The sequence below is a fragment of the Aythya fuligula genome, chromosome 3, assembly GCF_009819795.1.
Source record: "Aythya fuligula isolate bAytFul2 chromosome 3, bAytFul2.pri, whole genome shotgun sequence".
NCBI classification, from domain to species: domain Eukaryota; kingdom Metazoa; phylum Chordata; class Aves; order Anseriformes; family Anatidae; genus Aythya; species Aythya fuligula.
In genome coordinates this window covers 88,758,845-88,783,657 of record NC_045561.1, presented here as the reverse complement: position 1 = coordinate 88,783,657, position 24,813 = coordinate 88,758,845, and the positions used below count along the sequence as shown (strand labels likewise).

At 36.2% G+C, this 24,813-nt stretch overlaps 1 protein-coding gene across 4 annotated transcripts in view; it reads left to right on the top strand.

Moving 5' to 3' along the window:
* The window catches only part of ADGRB3 (adhesion G protein-coupled receptor B3), a 464,270-nt gene that overhangs the window by 341,889 nt on the left and 97,568 nt on the right, over nt 1-24,813 (top strand). The gene's annotated exons all lie outside the window — the stretch shown is intronic.

The following is a 24,813-nucleotide window of genomic DNA, read 5'->3' as shown; positions in this document are numbered from 1 at the left end:
GCAGGAACTCTTTAATGAAAACATATGAAATTTAAATTAATTTGAATAACCTGAAGAAAAAAAATATGTATTTTTAGCATGTAAATTAAAGAAAAAGTTTGCTGTTTCTTTTTTATTATTATATTCAGAACACAGCTAATTTCTGCACTCTTAAAGTACAATTTCAACTACAGCATCTGTGAAAGTGGAGGAAGTAAAATATGCATGTATCATTTAACACATATTAAGCTCATAAATATAGAAGAAAAAAAAAAAAGAGCAGACAGGGTCTTTTAATTAATAAGTTTTAATAAGTACCCCTGCTTTGTTTGTTCTGTGGATAATGTTTTTAAAGGCATATTTTCCTTGGACTTTTATTGTTTTTATATTTACAGAATTTATTAATTGAGAAATAACCAAAATACTGGACCTTTGACTCCACTGTATCATACCTGCTTTACTCTTTGCCTGTATTGAACTTTGATATTGCAGTCAGTGCAAGTGATGGCCACACTTGCACTGTAGTGGTCAATGGTTCTATGTCCAAATGAAGGCCAGTGATGAGCAGTGTCCCTCAGGGGTCTGTCTTGAGACCAGTGCTTTTCAATATCTTCATCAATGACATAGACAATGGGATTGAGTGCATTCTCTGTGAGTTTGCAAATGACACTAACCTGAGTGGTGCAACTGATACCAAAGAAAGAAGAGAGACCATTAAAAAGGACATGGATAGGCTGGAGAAGTGGGCCCATGTAAACCAAATGAGGTTCAAGTCCAAGTGCAAGGTACTGCACCAGGGTCAGGGCAATCCCAGACAGGAGTACAGACTGGGAGAAGAGATTAGGGGGTTCGGGTGGACAAAAAGCTTAACATGAGCCAGCAGTGTGTTCTTGCAGCCCAGAAGGCCAACTGCATCCTGGGCTGCATCACCAGAGGAGTGGCCAGCAGGTTAAGATTGTCCCCCTCTGCTCTGCCCTCGCGAGGCCCCACCTGGAGTCCTGCATCCAGGCCTGGGGCCCCAGCACAAGAATGATGTGGACCTGTTCAAGCAAGTCCAGAGAAGGGCCACAAAGATCAGAGCACCTCTCCTGTAAGAAAAGGCCAAGAAAGCTGGGGATGTTCAGCCTGGAGAAGAGAAGGCTCTGGGGAGACCTCGTTGTGGCCTTCCAACTCTTAAAAAGGATGGAGAGGGACTCTTTACTTAGGTAGATAATGACAGGATAAGGGGGAATGGTCTTGAATTCTCTAAAAGAAAACAGATTTAGAGTAGACATTAGGAAGAGATTATTCACTGTAAGGGTAGTGAGGCACTGGAACATGTTGCCCAGAGAAGCTGTGGATGCCCCATCCCTGGAAGTGTTCAAGGCCAGGCTGGATGGGGCTTTGAGCAACCTTGTCTAGTGGAAGGTGTCCCTGCCCATGGCAAGGGGGTTGGAACTAGATAATCTTTAAGGTCCCTTCCAACCAAGGCCATTCTAAGATATGATTTCTATGAGTTGCACTAGGTGATTTAAGAAAAGAGTGTGTGATCAGTCCCCCTCAGTGAGTCACTGATCTAAAGAAAAGAGGGAGAACTAGTCTCCTTAGAACATGATTCATATAAAGCAGTGCAATGAACAGGAGACATCTGTATTAGTCAGTAGGAAATATTAAATAAGGGTACCTGAAATATTTTTCTTTTTCAATGTTGGGTACATAATTAGAAATAGACATGGAGAGTAAGACATCTCAACAAGACTATAATTCAGTACTTCCCAGTTGTACATGGCATCTTTGTGTCTATGGACAATTGGCTCGTTGCTTTCATTGAAGAGGCACCTCAGTGGCACCTATCTTTTAAATGGTGTCCTACTGATTTTCTTGTAGTGCAAGGCACAAAACTGAACACAATACTCGAGGTACTGCCACAACAGAGCTGACTACAGGGGGAAGATCACTTACCTGGTGCTGCTGGTTACACTGCTCCTGATACAAGCCAGGATGCTTGTGGCCTTCTTGAACACCTGGGCACACTGCTGGCTCATATTCAGGCAAGCGTCGACCAACGCCTCCAGCTCCCTTTCCTCTACACAGCTTTCCAGCTACTCTGCCCCAAACCTGTAGCATTACATAGAGTTGTTGTGGCCAAAGTGCTGTGGCCCAGCATTTAGCCATTTTGAACCTCATCCCATTGGCCCCTGCCCATCAATCCAACCTGTCCATGTACCTGTGCAGGGCCTTACTACCCTCTGGCAGATCGACACTTCCCCCCAACTTGGTGTCATCTGCAAATTTGCTGAAGGTGCACTCAATTCCCTTATCCAAATGGACCTGCCTTCAATCAGCTTTCAGGAGATAGGAGTATAAAGCATGAGTGATAGGGAGGGTTCTTTCTGGATGAAAAAAAAAAAAAAAAAAAAGAAACCTGAGTGGTACAAAGATAGTTTTTCCAAAACTCTGAAGTCCAGCTGACAGGATAAGATACTTTGGGAAATGATCATTGTGCTGCTAATATGCAAATCTGTAAAGATATTTCATCAGTGTAGGGTGACTGCATCTTGTCCTGCTGTCTCTCCAAGATTTCAAAGGAAGTATGAAAGAGTCAAAGAGAAATTAAATGTCTTCTATGAGATAGAGATAGAGATAGGAGAGTTTCTGTAAGTAATGTAATTGCTTAATGGACATTTTAAGCCATTCTTGCAATACCATAGCAATACCATCTCAAGGTCCTTTCCTGTTCAATGTATTGTGCTAATCTGCAGTGTATTCTTTCACAGTACTAGATAATACATTTTTTTCCCAAAACTGACATCAGGGATCAGCAGGATTGGGCATCTCCTCAAAGGAAGGTGAGCTGGGAGCTGAGACTGACAGCAAGAACTTAGATAAAGGATGCAGTCCCACAGTACCCAAACAAGAAAAGCAGAAAAGGTCCAGAGTAAAACACAGACCACTCATCATCAGCCTGTAGTGATAAGGCAGGTTTGAGATCAAGTTGGCAAGTCAAGTAAGCAAGGCAAATTCATGGCTGGCATGGTACAAGGCCATGGGCAACATAACTACAGTATAGCACAGACATGGACTAAGGACAGAGGTGTGAGCTTAAACACATCCCCTGAGCTAACAGATGGAGCATGTGTGCATGGAGGTCCCAGCTGTTCACACCTTTCTCTCACAACATAGGTGTTTTCACAGCAGGTTAGTAAAAAAGTTACACAGTTCTGCCAAATCAGGAGTGACACTTGAGCCAAGCCTCTGGGAATGGGTGGGAAGAGAGGTTGCACAGGACGTTTATGGAGAATGGTTGTTACTGTTCAGGGTAATCAGAGCCTGATCACGAAATCAGGTTTCTGGCATTTGATAAGAAAATACAACTTTTATAAAAGCTGTTACTTTGACTTTTTGTTTTGTTTTGTTTTGTTTGTTTGTTTGCTTCTGTTTGATTGTTAGTTTAATTGTTTATACGTGATATATTACAGTACTGTAACATTAATATCTATTTTCTTTGGTCCACAAAAAAAAAAACTACTATGTACCTCAAAAGGAGCTGGTTGCACAGATCAATACTAAAAAAATGTAATTTTGTTTGCACTATTAAAAAATGTACAGCTTAGAGCCTCATCCACCTCCTGGGAGGTGATATGGTTTGTCAACTCTAAATAACTTCACAAAGAACATTGTGCCTCACAGGAGGCCATTGTGTAGGAAACTCAGGGGGCTGGATCACTGACCCATTTCACTATCCAGTTTAACAACCTGAGTTTAACACTGTAGAGGAAAAAACTTTGCTAACATTGTTTGAGCTATTTATTACTTTTAAAAAAACTCATTGGCTTCCAATATGATGAATACAATGCTTAACAGGGGAACTTTTCCACAGAAAATCATTTTTCTGCAATATTATCGTGTCTCTATATGGAATAATAATAATAAAAAAAATAATCAAAACCATTTCTTATTATCATTGATTTGACTATGGTATGCTTTATAGCTTGAGTTTCTCAGTGTATCAACTAATTAGCTTCACAAATTACTAAGAAAATTCCACTGCTTCCAATTGACTGTTATGAACATATAAAATAGTTTCTGCATCATCTAAAAATGAAATATGACCTTTTAAATGTTTTAATTTTATTTCCCTTTTTTGTGAGTCATGATACTCTGGTTTATGTTCTATATTATGTTCCTGTGGAATCACTACTCAGACACTTAAGATAAGCCAAATGCTTAAAAACATGTTCAATTTGATCATGAAGTCTGTATTCAGATTATAATAAGTATAAATATATATAATATTTGTAATATTGTATATTATCTCTGTGCTAATAAATATAAGCAGAGATTATGTCGCTTCACTGGCATATGGGGAGCCTGTCCACCCCAGAGATTAGGCAGTTTCACTTTTTCTGTCTTGAACCTAAATGCCACAGTAATTTAAACTCCTAGTTTAGGCAGTTTGAATACACCCCTGAGTCAATTACAGAATGCCAGTGTTTCAAAGTCAGAGTAAGTGGCTGTACAAATATCTTCATCCTCTGCCCTACATGCACACATAAATAACCTTATACACACACACACACACATTCCGCAGACCTGTCCCAAAGCCATCCAAGCCAGCTGAAATTTTTCTGCTTGCTTCAGCTGGCTTTGGATCTTATAATTGCATTTACAGTTTTGCTCAGTTTTGAAATCTAATAGGTCACATCACAGGAATCCTGAAACAAACATACCATAACTGGGAAAAAAAAAAAAAAGTGAATTTCTCTAAACCGTACTGATAATCTGCCAAGCATTTACCTTGTCTGCTTCCCAATTTTGTGCTCAAAGAGGCAAGATGCAGCACAATCCTAATACAGCCATTGGTAGTGGAAAGCACCTCAGCATTTTCAAGACCATTCAGCAAATGCAGCTACCTTCACAAGAAAGCACTGCCTTGTAGAATGTAGTGAAACAGGTCACTCAAGAGATCACTTACTCTGGACTCTTGCCCATTCCCAGCAGACTGCTCTGTAACCTGTTCTTAAGAACCTGAAATGATGGAAATTCCATGGCTCCCTGAGGTGCCATCAAGGCAAGACAGTAAGATCAAGGCCTTACTGTCATGTCGGTACAGCTGGAAAACTTCTCCTAGTAGCCCCTGCCCCAATGCCCTAAACTCATCACTTTTTTTTTTTTTTTTTTTTTTTTTTTTTTTCTGTCTCTAGTGGAAAAGGAGAACAGGACACTACTGCTTTGCTCTTTCTGGCAACCTCTTATACATAGGAAAATTGTTATCATTTGTTATCATGTTTCCTCTCAGTTTTTCTTTTGTCTCAATTAAATATAACTGTTCTTACAGCCTTTCTCATCAGGACCATATTTTCTAGATCTTTCTGATTTAGATTTCTGATTCTCTATATTTACTATTTTCTGTTACTTTGCATTTTTCATCAAACATTGGATGCTAAATCAGACATTGCTCCGATGCCTTACCTGATTTCAGTAGACTGGGAGAATTAAGCTAACAAAATATTCTCTAGACAGAAATATATATTTCCTTTTTAATTTCTTGCTTGGCACAGGAAGAGAAGTCATATTTCTTAGAAAAAATTCTTAGAACAATTAGGGGAATAACAGATATTAAGAGAAGTCTCAACATCAAATCACAGAGTTTGTCAACATTATGTAACCAAACACCAGGTATTTAGCTAGGTCTGTTTTGTCATAACAAGATCCCGGTAGCCCAGCTCAGGCTGCCCTTGGTTGTCCTTCAAGAGTTAATTTCTTTTGCATATCCTTCAACTGTCCTATTCATTAGAACATTGATTTTGTGCATCTGTCATTCAGATGAGTTTGAAATCTCTATAGTTTGGGATTTTTTTATATTAACCTTGAATTAACCTTGTGACACACAAAAGAAGTTGGGAAGAAATAGATGTTTTCTTAACATAATATTTAAAATGCATTAGAGGAAGTGAGTAAAAAACTGATCTTGCTTTCATATGTTGCAGAGTTGACTCATAAGTTGATAAAGGTGGTTGAGAGATATGATCAAACAATGTTTTAGTGACCTATTAATCTAATGAGATTCTGAAGAGAAGCTGCAGAGATGAAAGATTAGATGGAAAGAGGAGCAATTGTAGTTGATAGTGAATACGAAATGAAATACCCTATGTGGCTGTAACTTCATAGCTTGAGATATAAAAATATACACGTTCTATTTGCATGAGCTTTTCATATAATTCCCTTGGGAGATAGTGAGGGATTCGCTTTACTGAAAGAAAGCTTTAGTAATTTATATACTGTCTCTTCTTTTATGTGACCACTTCCCTTCATTTACCCAAAAGCAAAGAGGGACAGTTAAAACAATGATTCTAGTCCTGCAGCACTGTACATTCATGAAAGGACTCAAAACTGGTAAAAGGAAAAATGTAGGAGTCACAAGATAGCTAGAGGCCTTTTCCATTCATTAATATGATGACTTACTTGTCATGGAAAGCAGTGCTTACAGTACATGCATTTACAGCACTGTTTGATATGTTGCATCATGGACACAGAGGACTTTATCCAGAAACACCTTCAAAGAAATTTAATGTGACCTTTGTAGTTTCTGGCAGTAATTTCATGGGAAATGTGTAAACAAGACTGTAGATAAAGGAGCAGACTTCTATGCTGTCTACATTAGCAAATACTCCAATAAATTTTTATATAAATTCTATGACACTACACACAGGCTGCTATTGTCATTTGCATTTCAGCTGGCAATGCCACAGTTTTATATACCCAGTAGTATTAGAACCAGATCCTTTAATGACTTACACATGTAAGTGTGGGAATATCTCCATTTATAATGCTGCATACACAAATGTGTGTGTGCTTAGAATATCAGTTCTATGAACAGAGATGCTTCTTGTATATCAAGGTTTCCTTTACTAGTTTAAGGAACAAAACTGCTGTATTAATAACTTACTCTCAAGAGGAGAATATACATGATTTAAGAGCAGACTATTTTTGAAGCAGTGAAGTTTAATGTTGCAGCTATTTTTTGAATCTTTGCATTTATCTCTAAAAGAATTTTCACAAAGTCAATTAAAAATTGTCTTCAATTTATTTTTAAATCAGAAATTTAGTGTTGTGGGGAAGATGTTGATGTGCTCACAAACACACTTGTTTTCCGTAATTTGAGATGAATTCCTCTTCACATAGTTTTGTTATTTTTCTCTAAGTATCTTAACAATCCTCTCTAATATTTGCTTTTCTTCTGGAAGAAATCTACCAAACTAACAAACTAAACCCAACACATATTGGTTTCACACACACACAAATAAAAATAAAAATAGAAAACAGGTGCACATTTCTAGAACTCATTCTGTAAACAATTTTGTCTTGTGGAGAAGGAATAGGTCACCGAATGTTTTTCGCTGTGCATGACCATCTTGTTTTTCAGTGGACCTGATTTTTTTATTATTTTAATGGGGAAAAGATAAATACACTAAGATGCAGCATTCATTAGTTAAAATACTGAAATTGCGGACATCTACAGCACTTTTAAAAATATTTTCTAATGTAGCAGATAGATAATTCAATACGTCTTGCTGTAACATAAGCTTGTAATGTAATTACAAGCAAAAACTGGTGTTAACCCTATTTATCTTAGATACATAAATGCTGTCTTCATCACATGTTTTGCCATTATACGTTATGTTTACTATCATAGCTACAGACTTGACCAAAATACATATTAACATCATGCAGGTAGTACCAGATTAGCCTTTCATTCTTGGAGCAGAAGCTAGTTAAATAAGGGCAAAATGTTTGAAAACCCGTTAATTTGAAAAGGAAAGTGTATAAACATGCTGTACACTGAAATCACAAAGATATTTTGAGAAAGTTTACAGCATGTTTCATTAAAGTGTCACCTGCCTTGTACAGATATAGAAGAATCTGTTAGAAAATTAGAAGAATGTGCACAAGCATTATTCAAAAAGCTTCCCTTTCTCCTGACACCCAGATCAAGTACTGCAGTGTATCTTTTCCTCCTGTTTGCTCCAGTCATGTCCTAGTCCCTCTTCAGCTGTATCTCCATCCCTGTATCACCAGCAATGCCCCGACAAGAAGCCTGTCATTGTATATTTCTCACTTTTTCACCACTGGTAACACAAAGTCATCTGCATCAGTAATATCTTCTCTCAAATATAAGTGTCCTTTTTTCTAGTAGTGCCTTCCATGGGACTTTCTCCAGTTGAATGGTTTCATATGGGCAGTGAAACGTTTCATGCATTTCACATGGTTTCAGTCGGAAAAGAGCTACGGTATCCATGCAGAAAGTACTGCAGAATGATCTCTTTTGCAGTCTGCAGACTTAATCCAGGACTTGTACTGGGATTTCTCACAGTAACCATACCTTTCCTTTTTCAATGACATTGAAGAGTAATGACTGACAATTATGTGGGACAATGTTAGAATGAACTTTGCTTAACAAAGAAACATTTTCTGCAACTACTAGCAAATATTTAATTGCCTATTGATGTTGTTAGCAAATAAATAAAGGGGAATCTTTTCCTGGATATTCAGCACAAGGCATACTCATGACCTGGTATAAGTGTACTGGGCTTCACATGACTTCTTCTAGAAACTGTAATATCAAGTCGACATCAAGCCAAATAGTTCTATGAAACTATAGATTATGAAAATGACAAGAAGTATCATCATTCCTTTTTCTTTTAGAAATTGGAGGGAAGCATCTGATAAGAGAAAGAAATTACACTACATGCACAGAATGAGATCTAAAGCATGTTTTGATAGAGAAATATGTTTCAGTGATTATGATTATTATTTGCATTCAAGTTGGAATTGATTCTTAATTCTGCTAAGTGTTGCAAAAATATATTCATTTAACATAAATCTGTTTATAATTTTTCATCTGGTGTAATATGGGTTTATTCATGGATAATAATTCTTATTATGAATACAAACAATACTGATACTATCATCATCAATTATTTGAATGATTAATTAATTCAAGAAGAAAGATCTTTCATATCCTAAGTTACAAGTTATAAGTTAGATCTTTCATATCCTAAGTTATATGTGTAGTGTTAAAAAAATAAAATTAATAAATAAATAAATTGTTGTGATATAGAGGCCAGAAGGATTTGTTCTCATTATCTAGTATATTATTAATTATTATATTATTATTATACAACATAGAATATTGCCATGTGGGTATGATCCTTACCTTAAAGTCCTGTTTTGAGGCTTAATATATTGATATTTTTTGATACTGAGACAGAGATTGCTGTAATTTCACAAAAAACCTGAGTATGTGACTACTTTTGAGTGTATGAGTAAACCAACTAAAATCACTGGCATATAGAACTATAGACATATTTAATATTACAGTGAACCATGAGCTTAGAAAACCAATGTATTATGGTATTTTTTTTTTCAATTTCCTACATTAAATTCCTACATTAAAAAAAATATATAATGTTGAAGTAATTCTGTCAGAGATAAAGTTATTCCTAAATTAAAATTACCAAAGTTAAAAGAAAACAATACTTCAAGGGAAATCAATTTAGCCAAAATAGAATTAATTGTGTTTAAAATATATTATTATTTTATATATATATATATATAATGAGCTCAGAACTGGACATTTGGGAAACTCAGAGCTATAGAGTAGTACAATGTATTCTGTTTTAAAGCAAGTGAGCTAATATTTTTCCAAAGCACACATTTTTTGAAAATCTCATATACTTGTATTGTGTATCCTCTTTTATAGAATTCTGTAAGAAATTCCAATTTGCATTGTACTACCTACTTGTAATAATTAACAAATCACTTAAAATGAAGGATGGCTTAATTCAACTAATGTTTCAATCATTTTAATTGATTTTAATGTGAGATGGAATGAAAGATAAGACACTAAACATTAAAATACAACCATAAGAGCTGCAGCTGAGGCCTTTATTTCTGTATTTGATGACCTTGAGTGTTTGATTCCTCCATTTTCCACGTGTTAAAACCTTTATATGAATTTATATCTTATAACCTTTAGAAGAAGTTAGACTCTTTTAAGCATGTTATGAGTACTATTTTCATACACATCCACCTGTAAAATTAGATATCTTAGTTATTGAAAGCATAGGGGGAAAAAAAGGCAGTAAAAACTTTCTAAAGTAAGCTAAAAATGGTTTTCTGTTCCTATAAAAATAACTCCTCCGTATATTTTCTTTAAAATGTCATGACTTCAAAGTTTGATAGCTGACAGCCCTGCAGGGTTAGAAGCAAGGTCTCTGTGTCCAATTGGAAAGCTGAGAATTTTTCCCTTCACAAGTTATTGCCTCTAGCCCTGCAGGACTACTAGGTATTGGACTTAAAAGCAGTGGCATTTTTAAATACAGAATAGATGTTACTGGCTTGGGATTAAAACTTGACCATTCTACAGCTCAGGAGGTATAATTTTATATTGCGAAAGGCAATAGAAGATTGGTGAAGAAATGGTGAAGAAAAAGAAGCAAATATTTTTGTAATTGTTTAACAGTTGAAATTAATCATGGAATAAGAAGTGCAAAGCCATTATAAATCTAAAAACAAACCTTATAAAGTGCACCAAAATCAGGTACTACACAATAAAACATCACATAGCAACACCTGTTATCTATGTCTATATATATATGAATATATAATTATATATGTTTTATATTATACATATAATATATAATATATAATAATATATATTATATATAATGTATATTATTTTATATATATTATATATAATACATATATATTCTATCCATCTCAATAATGAGAGATATTTCAGGGTGTAAACACACTTGCAAAATTCCAATTTTACACTATAAAATTAGATAAATAAGAAATCTTGTCTAATACCAGATAAACAATTAATGCAAAGCAATAAAGTTTTAATTCACCCATTCAGTGTTCACCTATATTATGCCAAGAAATTCAGTTTGTAAATTTAGGATGTCATAGTACCTCAACATTATATTGAGGTTCATGAAGATACTGCTGTCTTAGCAGTATGCTGTGGGTTTAGTATGCATATGCAATATACTACAGCAAGATGAGATGTGTTTATGTTGAAAGCAAAACCTCTAAACCAGGAATAATAGTTAAAGTACAAAATGAGCTGAACAGATGAAAAATTAGTCTAGCCCCAGCATCCTGGCTGCCATGGTGGCTGTTAGCGAATGCCTGAAAGAGCGTTCAAAAGCAAGGTACATATTTAGTGGAAATTCCCCTGGCATGCCTTCAAATTCCAGCAGTTTTATGAGGTACAGTTATTTATTTTTTTTTTACCTTTGTGTGTTGTAGCCTTTTTTTTTTTTTAATTTTTTTTTTTTTTTTTTTTTTTTTGTGTGTGTGTGAATGTATCTAATCCTTCTTTCAGTTCACATAATCTTCTGTCATTTATAACCTTATGTGGTAATGATTTCCACAGTTTAACTACACCCTATGTGAAAAAATACCTCCTATTTTTTGTTTTGAATATGCAGCTTAGTAATTTAATTTAATGCCCTTCGGCCTTATATTACAAGGAATACCAAGCAATCATTTCTTGTTGATTTTCACCATGGCACACTTACAGACCTTTATCTGACCTCCCTTGACCACCTCTTACCTAGCCTGAAGAGACTTACCTTACAGAAGTCATGCCATACCTTCTGTCACTTCTCCTTCCTCTGGAGCTTTCCTAGTTCTACTAAATCTGTTTGAGTCAGGAAGAGATCAGAATTGCATACTGTGTTTAAAATGCGGGCATACCAAAGACTTTTTTAGAGTGGCATAATCACGTTTTCTGCTTTGCTATTTCCAAAATCCTGCCTAAAATTAATGTAACTGAAGAACACATCATGAGCTTGACATGCTCTAGAATCTTTGAATTAAAATACACATCTAAGTTTTCTCTGATGCAGAGTCAATAAATAGATGTTTGCTTACATGTAATTTTGGATATTATTTAACTGTCTGAGAGATAAAAATACAGTGCCAGTCTCTGATGTGAGTTGACTGAGGATATTCCATTGAAGCTGACAGGTCCAATCAATATACTGCATGCACTGACATGAAATGGATTCATGACATTCCCTGGAATATTCTATAAGAACACACAATGATCGCAATTGCACTCATGTAATTTTTAGGAGATATATTCTGTCTAATAAGCTTCATGTACTAAGAATTCTGTATATAATTCAGACTTAGTAAAGTAATCTAAATTAACTGTATTCTTTATTTATTGCACTTTTAAAACAATATGTACTTTGAGAACATAACAGAATGCAAATTACTTCAAAATATAAGAAAATGCTATAGCAGTTTCTGCTCGCACCACTGTCTGACTGAAGGGAAAGGCATTTCAGATTTAGAGCTGTCCACTGAAGCATGTCCTATCTATGTGACACATTGCAGACAGACAGACATCTTGCAGTATGCTTTTCATGCCAATGAGCTGATTCCATTCTGCAGAATCTGTGACATTAACTGACTAATGTTGCCATGTATGTTTTTAAATACATATATTTTCAGTAGTCTGTATCGTATAAAGTTATAAACATCCAAAGTAGGATATAAGACCTCCATATAAAGAGAGAATTAAATACATATAGCATTTTCTTTTGGGCCTATGAGTAATTTACCTTCAGATTTTTATTTTGGCCTTGAGTCCTAGGGATGTCTCTAATTTTCCTGTGGCTCATGTTGAGATTCAGGATGATGCCATTCATCTTTGTGTTTTAAGGGTTTCAGCTGAAAGGTTGACCAGGTATGATGCAGGTAGACCATTAGTATATTAACATTGTTAATTCTGGGCCATTTCTCCAGTCCTTTTCTGCCATACCTGAAGGCTAGGGAGTGCACCAACTTTGACAGTGTACAGACACAAGCCAATTATTACATTCCCTGCACCTGCAGAGCATAAGATATTCTTGTTCTGTTTCTCTTAAGCCACACACACACACATAAATATATATATATTCTCAGGAGATGGAAGATAGTAGCTAGGCTACTAGCTCTTTGCATTTGTTCAGACTTTTTTTGGCATTCAGTTAATGCACATACTCCCCCACACCTCTCCTATCCATTTTTTTTAAGGCTCCGAAATAAATGGCACTTATCCAACCTCTTGACCAATTTATATAATGTTTAATGCCATCAGTCGCTTTTGTCTAAACATGGACTCTAAATGAGATATGACTAGATGACATGGATTTACCAGAGGAGTAAGAGGACTTAAATCCCATATTGGCACTGTTTACTGCAGTAAATTTTGGGGGACTTCCCGGCATATGGATGTTACAAATGCAAATTGTCTGTTGCATTGTGGATGTTCCAGACATATTACACATGTGCAGTTCAGATTCAGAGGAAGACAACAGAATCTACCAAATTTTGTGCATGACAGTGGTCTCCTCTGCAACACACACCAACACAAAACATTATACTGTTTAGTCAGTACAGTCCTTGATAAAGTTCAGTGCCCATACATGGCATGGTGCAGACCCTCCTCTTTTTCCTCTCTCTCTCTCTTTTTTTTTTTTTTCTTTTTTCTTTTTTTTTCCCAAGACTCTTGAATTGAAATATGGGGGTTTTAAGCATCTGTTTTCATTTGTTGTAATGCAGTGTGATGCACACCTCCTTATTCTAGCTTCTGTACTGGTCAATTCTATGGGAGGAAAAAAAAAAAAAAAAGTACTACAGTTTAAATGTTATGTGTGTTATGTGCAGAAACTATCATAATCAGCTGACTTCATTTTAGGCAACACTACCAGTATATAGGTGTGAAGTAGTACTATAAAAAGTATCAGTTAGCACATATTATCTGTTCACTAATCGTATTTTATTCTCTTAGTCTAGACAAGGCATAAAATGGTGTAGGAAATTCTAGCAGCAAACCATTGCATATATCTACTGGCAACTGGTCAGTGAATACGTCAACTCAGGAAGATTCAGATGAGCAATAGCTTACACAAGTGCACTGCAAAGTAGCTACATCCAAACTATTCTGAATCTGGAAGCAACATTACTACATCTTAAGGTAATAAGTGTCTGTGAAACATAACAACATCAGTGCTAAAACCAGCACAGAAAAAAAAAAGGATACATACAAAAAGGGTGCCTGTTACATCTCTTTCTTTTAACAAAATTACCTCAATTTCCTAAATCTGTACTTGAACATATCTCTGTAATCACAGTGATTTTCCCACATCTTAAAAAAAAAAAAAAAAATTGTATCAAAAAAAAAAAGTGCATCACTTTAGAATATCAGAGGAGTTAACTGCAAGTTAACTAATAAGCTTTAGCAATGTCTGGGTTGTTTAGTTTTGTTTTTTAATGAGATTGAAAACAATGCTTTAAGAAAGCTTTGTGTTTAGCTATATTACATAACATTTGCTATCAGCTAGGCATATACAGTCACCACACCTCAACTTCTTGTACCAATTTGTTCCATTGCCTCATCTTAATAAAATCTCAGCCATTATATGGTAGTCAGTTACTTGCCACTATCGGTACCTCAGTCCATAGTGGACTTTGTCAGACTTCCTTTCTGGTCACCATACAACTCTGGATAATCCTAAATCTAGATGATCTTATGCATTTTATATTGCTGCTCTGCCAGCATGTCTTCATTCTAACATGCTCAGAAGAATCCCAGAATTAACCCTCATCAGAGTCCATAAAGAGGTCATGCCTCTGTCATTTTTGACTGTGGCCTTGACTTAGCAATGAATTTGGCACCACATCAAACATGGAAAAAATAAATAAATAAATAAGACCTTCACTGTAGTTCTTTTGTTTGGTCAGTCAATGGTTAGAAAATTCGCCCACAACAGGAGAAATTTACCTTAACTCCAGTCCCATCTGTGCTTGCAAAAGCTTTCAGGAGGAAAGACCTAATCCCCATGCTGTAGGACATTTTGGAATGAAGAAGTTTTTCTTATTCCCTTTTTACATGATTAGTCCTACTCTTTCATATTACAACTAAATATTGATTATCTGAAAAGGGAAGATTACTCAATTTTACAGATCTGTAGATAAGGTTTTCACTGAAGAAAGGATATTCAACAGAAGATGCTAAGCATCAGTCACTACGAACCCCTTGTCACTTCCAATTGGTTAATTACAATGAGTCTGATCTCAGTCAAGAGCCAATAGTAATAGCTATATGCATTTCTCCTATTGAGGTATTTGTATCAAATGTGCTTTTAATGTACAGACTGATAACCAATAAAAGATTTGAAGAAGGTTCATTCAGGGTGCACACTGACTCACCAGAGAAGTGTTACTCTTATTGAAGCAGGAGTTGTTAATTGGCTAGTCAGGTACACAAGATAACATCTGATCTAACAAAGAGATGTCTCCAATGGAAAAAAAAATAAAAATAAAAAAATAAAAGAAAAAAGAGTACTTATTTTAATTAAGAGGGATGTTGAGATTATCTCCCAAATTAAAAAAAAAAAAAATAAAGAAAAAATCAATTTATTTGAGGAAAAACAGATTAGATCTGTTGAAACTTACAAAAGAGAATTGGTTATAAAAAGCAAATATCTTATACAAGGAAAAGGACATAATCTGAGTCCAAATGTGTACAGAAAATTGGACTCTTTATAAACTGAATGTTTAGGAAATGTTGCAGAATATTATCTGGATAAAGGGGTAGACATACTGCTGACATCTCAGTGTGAAAACAGAGCAAGCAGTCAGTTTTATTTTATTTCTTTGTGTCTTTTATAAATGTTTTTAACTGTGTCCTGATTTGCTTTGGTTTGGTTTGATTTGGTTTTGTTTGATCTTGTCTTGAATTAAGTTGTTTTTTGTTTGTTTCTTTTTTTTTGTCTGTTTGTTTTTCAAAGTGTAAGTGAAAGTCTTTCATTTTCGTTTTCATTTTTGTTTTCGTTTTCCTTTTCATTTTCCTTTTCCCTTTCCTTTTTCTTTTTCTTTTTCTAAAATTTGACACTGAGATAACTTTTCTCCAGTTACCATAGCTTTGCAGAACATCCTTTGGAAAATCCAACAGGCATTGGACAGTGGAAGAGCAGCAAGTGGTATTACAAGAGCTGGTGAAGAAGAAGGTGATAACCCAGGTCTTAGTAATGCAGTTAAAATATAAAGGAATATGTATGTAACCTGAGGATTTTCAGAAAACTTGTAACACTGTTGTTTTAATGCTCAATTAATATGGAGTGGAGCAGGAGCTGGAATGTAGATGCCAATTCCTGTCTTCCTGAAGTATTGCTACAAAGTCAGTGCTTTGATTCACCTTTGAACCCAATGCATAGTTCTGTTCACTGAGCACCTGCCTCAATAAGAAATGGTCATGGTATTCCCACATGACAATACTGTAGTCTGGTGGCTAAGCCATCTGCTGCAAAACATATTCAATGCTCCTCTGGGAGAGAAGGAAATTGAAAGCACTGAGTTGCTACATAACATGGGGACTCTTTGTTGGGCATCTTTGAGATGTAACTGTCTTCAGATTTTGCAAGGTAATGCCTAGCTCCAAAAGTAAGCTCTCTTCTGCATCACCAAGCATCATTTCAGTGTCTCACCACTTAGTGTGTTTGTTTCTACCATTCTCATTTTGTGGTTTAACTTTCTTCCTACATCATGTTTGGCATCTCTGGTGCCTAATTCAAAGCATTGTCAGAGGAGGCCAGACGATGATAGGATAGGATAGGATCCCACAATGCGGTTTGCCCTTTGACCACCAGGGCGCGCTGCTGGCTCATGCTGAGCCTGCTGTTAACCAGCACCCCCAAGTCTGAGATGCTCTGCACCACTCATCTCTCAGTTTGTACCGGTCTCTGGCATTACTCCATCTCAAGTACAGAACCCAACATTTTCCTTGTTGAATTTCATGCCATTGCTAATCACACAGTGCCCCAATCTATCCATATACCTCTATAAGGTTTGTTGTCCCTCAATAGAGTCAACAGCAACTCCCAACTTAGTATCATCTTGCTGAGGACGCATTCAACTTCTACATCCAGATCATTGATGTTGAAATCCTGTTCAAAATGCTGAACAGGACTGGCCTTAGAATTAAGCCTTGGGGAACACCACTGGAGACCATCTGCCAGCCAGATGTAGCTCCATTTACTATAATCTTTTGAGCTATACCATTGAGTCAGTTCATCACCCAGCACAGTGTAAACCTGTTAGTCTCACCACTGGACAATTTATCCAGAAGGATGCCATGAGGGATGATATAAAAGGCCTTACTGAAATCCAGACAGATTACATTTGCCATCTTCCCTACATCCACCGACCTGGTGACCTTATCATAGAAGGAGACCAAATTACTATAAGGCAGGACTTTCCCTTGATGGACCTACGTTGACTATGCCTGATAATAGCTTTGTTATTTAAGTGCCTTTCAGTATCCCCCAGGACAGCCTTCTCCATAACTTTTCCAGGGATTGAGATTAGACTAATAGGCCTGTAATTTCCTGAGTCTTCTCTCGTGCCTTTCTTTAGATCAATATTATATTGTCTAGCATCCTGTCATCAAGAACCTCTCCAAACCTATGGCAAATTGTTGAGAAGGGTCCAGCTACACATCAGCTATACATCAGCTATACATCAGCTAATACCTTCAGCAGTCAGGTGAATCCCATCTGGCCCCACCGATTTAAGAAAGTTGAGCTGATACAACTGTTCTATTGCAATTCTGGTGATCACAGATGGAAAGTCACTGCTTTCAGTGCAGAACAGCCAAGTTCTGCTTTAGGTTTTATTGGGTCATTCGATCTAGAATAGCACAGAATGTTGTAACAGTCACAGTGATGGAAGCCCAGCCTCTGCTCTTCACCTCTTCCATTCCCTATCATGTTTGTTCCCCTCCCTGCTGATCATAGTTGGCCTTGAAACTTGAAATAATGATACTACTATGCTCTATTGCTAATCTTGTCATTTGGAAGAAACATTAAAGATAGCTACTACCCTGATCCAGGATTTGACATTCATAATTTCCAGGATAAACTTCTGAGGCCCTAATCTTTTCAAGCCCCTGGCAATGTACAATTCACAATGTTCCTTTTTGCTAGGAGTGCCTATGAATAATAGTGCAGAGTGAAAGATCTCACAGGTTCATCACTGGAAAAATATTACATGGCAATGTTTCCTTAGATCACCATAAATCTACACAAATATTTATATAGTCTGAACACATGAAAGATCGTACTGATTTTGTGAGTAGTGAAAGCTAATAAAATATTTGTTGAACTAAGCCTTTTTTCTACTAAACATCTGATAATTTTATCCTATAAAATTGACCTAGTTGAAGAACAATTTTATTCTTATCCAAAATGCTTCTAAACTCAATACTGCAAACTTTGAGAAAATATACTTTAACATACCGCCTCTATATGTATTTTTGCCCCAAGAAAAAAAAAAAAAATCTGTCATACAAAAATTTAAGCAGAGTCCTGCCTCTAAATATACCCCCAGTTAAGCAGTAAATGCTTTTAAAATGTAACATGATTCTTGTTGAATTGGTCATTCAGTATTATAAGGTATATTTCCTTGTCACAGTGAATGAACTTCACAGAAGTGTATTTAAATGAAAGACAAAATTAGAACAAAGACTGACACTAAATAAATGAAATGTCATCAGGAAGGAAGGGAGGCAGCAATTCACTGTAGAATTTGCAGTAGAGTTGACCAATTTGCTCTAATTATTATGGCTTTTATGAAAATAAGACACATGTCTCTGTCACTTCCTAAGGGAAATAGGAATATTTCTATGGGAAATAGAATATCCTGGAAGGAAATTGTGGCCTCTTGTTTGATCCATTCACCCTGTAGGTCCATTGGGAAAGAAGACATAGTTCTCATAAATCCTTAGCAGATGTACACATCCTTTGGCAGCATATGCACGACAGGAATGCCCACTACTTACTCCTGTGCTTTGTTTGAGAATATCTACAAGGCCAGAGATAAAGCTACGGAAAGGAATTCACTTCTCTCAGTTTTTGGATGTATTACTACATCCAAATATTTTTGTAGTAATACATCCAAAAACTTCTTGGATTTTTTCTGTAGTCTTGAGAAAAGTGGGAGAATGTTTTTGCTCGAGTGTCCATTATTAGGTTCCTTTAATAAACAAACAAACAAACAAACAAACAAATAAATTGTTCTTGTAAGTTTGCTTTATAGGAGTAATATCCAACGAGAGGCAGGAAACTCCTGGTACTTATTTCATACCATTTTCATCATATTATTCCTTTAGAGTTTATTTTCCTTTTATATTTTGACACTTTGCATTATGCTGATGTCAGAGAGACTGTTGATCACAGTACAGTTTATGCATGTTGTTCTATAGATTATGCCCTAAACTGCATGGACAGGAAGGATATAGAGTATTAAAGTATTGCCCCAAGCATTAATACTCTGTGCTTTTCTTTGGGTGAATTATTTGGGTAGTGGTCAAACTGACAATCAAGGGAATTTTTGGTTTTCTCCCCGATCTTGCTATGTGTTGGAGATTATAGAAAGTTAATGTGACAATCTGTGCTTATAACTAGAATGGCTATGTTGTAAAACTTATTTTTTAGGGTTTAATATCTTATCTGTTTTAAATCACATTGGACTAAAACTTGATTTCCAGCCTAGATGCACACTTGTTTTACAAAACAAACAAGCAAACAACAACGACAAAAAAACTTACATTGTTAAGTATGTCATTGTGGAAAACTAAACAATTCAGTGCCTTATTTGGAAAGGTGGCCTTATTCTTTAGGAAATTGAACTCCCCACAGTATTTTAGTTGGAGATCCAGTTGCAAGATAACCATCACACATCTTTTTCTTCTGATACCTCACAAAATTCAGAGATCCTTTTGGGGACATTTGTATTGTATTAAACATGTACTCATAGGACAGTTATTTTTTGTCCATTTTATTTCATCTCCACAATTTCATGCATTATTTTTCCTAAATTGTATGAGGGGGAGGAAAACCCTGAGACATACTGTTAATCATATTAACAATTTCAGGATAAACAATACTTTGGTAAAGTACGGTTTCTATGTGTTACATTATCATGCAAAGTGTTTGCATTCATCTGTTTTCTTGGTGGTTGTGTGTTTGGGTTTGTTTGTTTGTTTGTTTTTACATTAGGAAAACTGTGGAGATAAAACAGATGTTGCTATGTACTACTGGTAGGAATAAGATTGATCACAGCAGAAATTATGCATACTAAGGATTAGGTCAAGCCTGAGACATATGGACATGCACAACTGAAAGGAGACTCCTGCAGTTCAGCCTTCCCTATGGCTTCCCTGAGGTTTTAAATCCAGGTGTAAAGAAGTAAGCAGGTGTTGAAAGGACTTTATCTTCACTAATATGCCAGCTAGCACATCTGAACAGGCACAATGGTGTACATAATCTGCTACTCATAAGGGCCATAAGTTTATTTTCTATCTTTTGCTGGGCTAAAAAAATATTGTCTGCATTTTCCCTGTCTTCATTATTTGTCATTATTTGTCACTGAAAATAAAATTGGAATACCAAAGTCTGTTCCTAATGGAAAAACAGCACCTGGCTGAACAGAAAACAATGTACAATAATGTACATGCTCCAAAAGTGAGGAGAATTTAGATGACCTTATGAGAATTAATGTTATAATTTCCTAGCTTCTGTGTATTCTGCTTTCTACTGTGTTGAAGTAATGTAATATGCAATATGTAATTTCCTGTTGCACATTAAACACATATATCAGTCATCAAATATATTACTAAAGTAAGCTAACATGCTGCATGTATAGCCAAGATGTTAACTATTTGTTTATGACACTCAAAAACGCAAGCCACTACTTGAATCACTAGTTGCCAGTATGGAAAAAATATTTAACAGTATTATCCATAAATAATTTCCTTTTTCTTTCATGCCTCTTAAAGCATGTCCCTAAAAGTAAATAAATAAATAAAATGAAATAAAAATTAAATTGGATACATTGGATAAAATCCTTCAAAGTAAACTAATAAGGTAGACAGTGTACATTATGTGGTTAAGTTCTTTACTAAGTGAGTGGTTTTGACAGCAATGTCATCGCTGATTTTTATTCATCATTATGTTAAAGTAGATAGAACAATACAATTAGTAAGATGTATATTATTAAATTTAACAAAATATGTGAATAATAACTGATAAGTCATGCCATAAGACCAAGAAAAATGCTGCAAAATAGGGGAAACATAACTGTTAGCATAATAAGTGCAGCTTGATCATCAGTCTGTGTCAGGTTGGTAGTTGTGTCTGTGAATTATTTGTGTCTTTTATTCTACAAAAATGCTCCTATCCTATAAACTGTATTTCCATTTCAATATCTGAGACAGTCGTGTCATTGTTTTCAGTAGGAGGAAACACTTATATATCATGCAATACTGCATAATACAGCATTAAACAGTAAAAATCACTTTATTTCTGCTATATCACATACAATTAAAATACTTTTCTGTACATCATTTGCCCGTTATTTTTATTGCACAGTATGTTCCCAATTCTTGATTAGAAATAAAAAGTTTACGTTAAACTCTAAAAGGGTTTCGAAAAGACACTCTAGCATTTTTCTGTCAAGACTACCCTGAGAAGGACATAATCAGAAGCAGGTTCTGGGGTGGGCTTATGCCATATTAGCCAAAGATCCATGGGGCTGAATTACATCCTACTCTGACTTTTTTTTTTCCTGTTTACCTGCTTTCCCCACTTTTTCCCATGCCTAAACTGCAGAATGACACAGGATCCGCAATGGTGAATCTATGCTTCTTGGGAATTCCTCTGCTTATATCATGGGAATTTTGCCAGGTTGATTAAATCATCTGTAGCTCAGTGGAACAGTACAAAATTGCCAATAATGGGCATGAACCTACATCTATATTTGCTACATATTTTCAATTTGATAATTTTCCTTGCTATAAATAGAACTTGTGTTAATAGCACCTGTCACTCCTTTATAGCTTCTGCATAAGAAGAAAGATCCACAGGAGTAATAGGTGCCATTTTGCATATTCATATAACCCTAAACATTAGACATATATTCAAAGAAAATTACACCAAAAAGGAATGAAACTTCTGAATATGTGACAGATTCTGACAAGCCCAGGAGGGTTGTTTTACTAGAGGGACAGATTATCGTAGGTGAAGGACTTGATCAACAAGCATAGCATTGAGATCTACTGATTATCAGATATCTGTTTTAAATCCATATTTCTATTCCTTATTTACTTTATACCTAAAATCAAATACTGATTTTATGCTAGCAAGTCAAAATGTCCAGCATTTCTGAGTAAGTAATCATACATTTACTGTTCTGCAGGCATGAGCATCATGCAACAAATTTCAGTTACAATTTTCCACTGGATTCTGCTCATTATTCTGTGTTCTTCATGGAGTTAGTGTAAAAATCTGCACAGCTTCTGTCAGCCATCATTTCAACAGGCTACAAATATATTTATTAATGATTTTTTTTTTTTTCAACTGTATCGGTTAGAAAGAAGAGCTAGACCTTATTTAATCACTGAATTTTCATCTGTTACATATTGAAACATAATACTGCTGGGCAAGAAATAGAAGTGTGTCATTGAAAACATATGAACAATGAAATGCAAAAAGTGTAAATATTAGCCTGACTCTGCTGCTGCCCTGTCAATGAATGTTAAGTTCAATTAGAGTACTTCCTTCACTCCAGAGTGCTTTTGGAAATTCCACCAAAATTTTCAATAATATTCAAGCAGTTTTGCAAAATATGTAGTGTATTTGTAATATCTGGTGATACAGCGCTACGGTAAACTGCTCAAATAATGTGTGACTGGAATTTTACATTTGCATGAGTGACTTGAGGAGAAGAATCTAACCCTCTAAACCTGGTGGACTGCCCATGATTTATACTAATTTAAATATAATTATAATTATATCAGATGTTTTGTTTTAAATTAAGCTGATCTCTGTGGTTGTCTAACTTTTATAATTAGAACTTGTATAAAGCTCCACATTGGACACCATCTGCAAGGATTTAGTGTTAACTGGATGCACTGTACTTTTCAGCATAGGGTGAATTCAGTATATTAAATCTTATTCTCAGAATGAATAATATCTTCCTTTTGTTTTAAAAATATGTCAATTTCTCTTAAGCTATCATTATTTAATATTTAATCAGCACAGATAAATGTATTTCATTTGGCCGTAACTGTGTGTCGCAATAAGATAAGAAGCAGGAAAGTTAATAAAGTAAATTGGTTAGGTTGTCCAGAAGATAATGCCTCAGAATATAGAATGTGTAACTACATTTTTCAAAGTGGATGTTATTTAGCATGTGGCTCTCTGAAAGACACAATTTGTGAAGGAAAGCTAGCAGACAGTTTTAGTAGCTTGAAAAATTGGTGATTTTCTCTCAATTGTTTCCCTCAGTTGCCTTTTGTTTTGCTTATTACAGGGCACTGTTCTAGAGACAATAGTGCGTAAGGGTTACATCTGTTGTGCGTTCAAAAGCTAGTGGCGCACAATGCCGAGGTGGGCTAGGGCTAACTGCATTCCGAGTGGATTTGGGATAACAAATTTTCTTTGCATGAGGGCCCTGACACGTACAGCCACTCACAAGTGTGGATTGTTGAGGCCGAAGAGGTGAAACAAGGGTGATCCCAGTGACTGGAAATTATTATTCCTCCACCTTCGTTTCTGTGTTTTCAAGTCATTTAGTGACCTGAGGTGATATTGACAGGAATTGACAGCGCACACGGTTCTGCTGCCAGCAGAGTCCTGCAGTTGCTCCCTGGACATGAAAGGAGGGGAAACAAGAAGAACCCAATTGTTGTTCTCTAAACGTAACATATGTAAAGATAATAGGTTTGAATTAGTTGAAATCAACCCCTTTTTCCTGTAGAAATGATCCCACCCCATCCCCCCGTAATCCATGAAAAAAAGGATAACTGATTTTTTGTCTCTCCCTCCCTCTTCCCTTGCCCGCACAAAGAAAACGTGGGTTGATACCATTTTTATTGTTATGCTGGGGTGGGTTTCAGACCTCGCATTAGCATATTGAATGTCTAATTGAATTCGGGGGCTGTGTTAATCATCTTGTTTTGTTTAGGGGCGGTTGGTGAAAAGTGCCAGCTAATGATCTCTTTGGCTTGGGGTTAGCGTGGTGCTGCCACCCCAAGAAAAAGAAATCGGGAAGGGGGAGGGAGCTAGGGGAAGGCGAGTTGACTGAGTGATGTCTGGAGGGCGAACTCGTGTGTCTCTTTGGTAATGTTGTGTGCTGCTGTACTGAAATCCACCCCTCTGCTGGAGCTCAGGCAAGAGTTGGAGGCATCTGATGCTGCCGTTTCCAGGGTGAAATTTCCAAGGCTGATCACTAAAAACAACAACCAAAAAAAAAAAAAAATCCACGGCAAAAATAGCCATCAGAACAGAAGATCCAGCATCTCCCTGTCCAACTGGCATAACCCAGACAGGCGTTTGAGAACCATCTGCTTTTAAAACTATCCACACACACACAGTGAAGAAAAAAAAATAAAAATAATTAAAAAAAAATAAAGAAAGAAAACAAAGAAAGAAAGAAAAAAAAAAGACACTACAAGTAGCGACCACCACATTTTTTTTTTTTTTTTTGTAAAAGGGGCCAGAAACTGAGCTGGTATGGAGAAAAAAGAGAGAGAGAGAGAGAGAGAGAGAGAAAAAGCCTCCCCCTCTTCCCCCGATGAGTTTTTCGCAGTGCTCTGGTGAGGCTCGGAGGTGGCTGGCAGCGCAGGGGGCGGCTGCTGCCGCGGCTGGCGGGGCTCCGCGCAGCGCAGCGCGCCGGGCTTTCAGCACCACGGCGCCGGACAGCTCCGCGCCGCTCCGCGCTCCGTGCTCC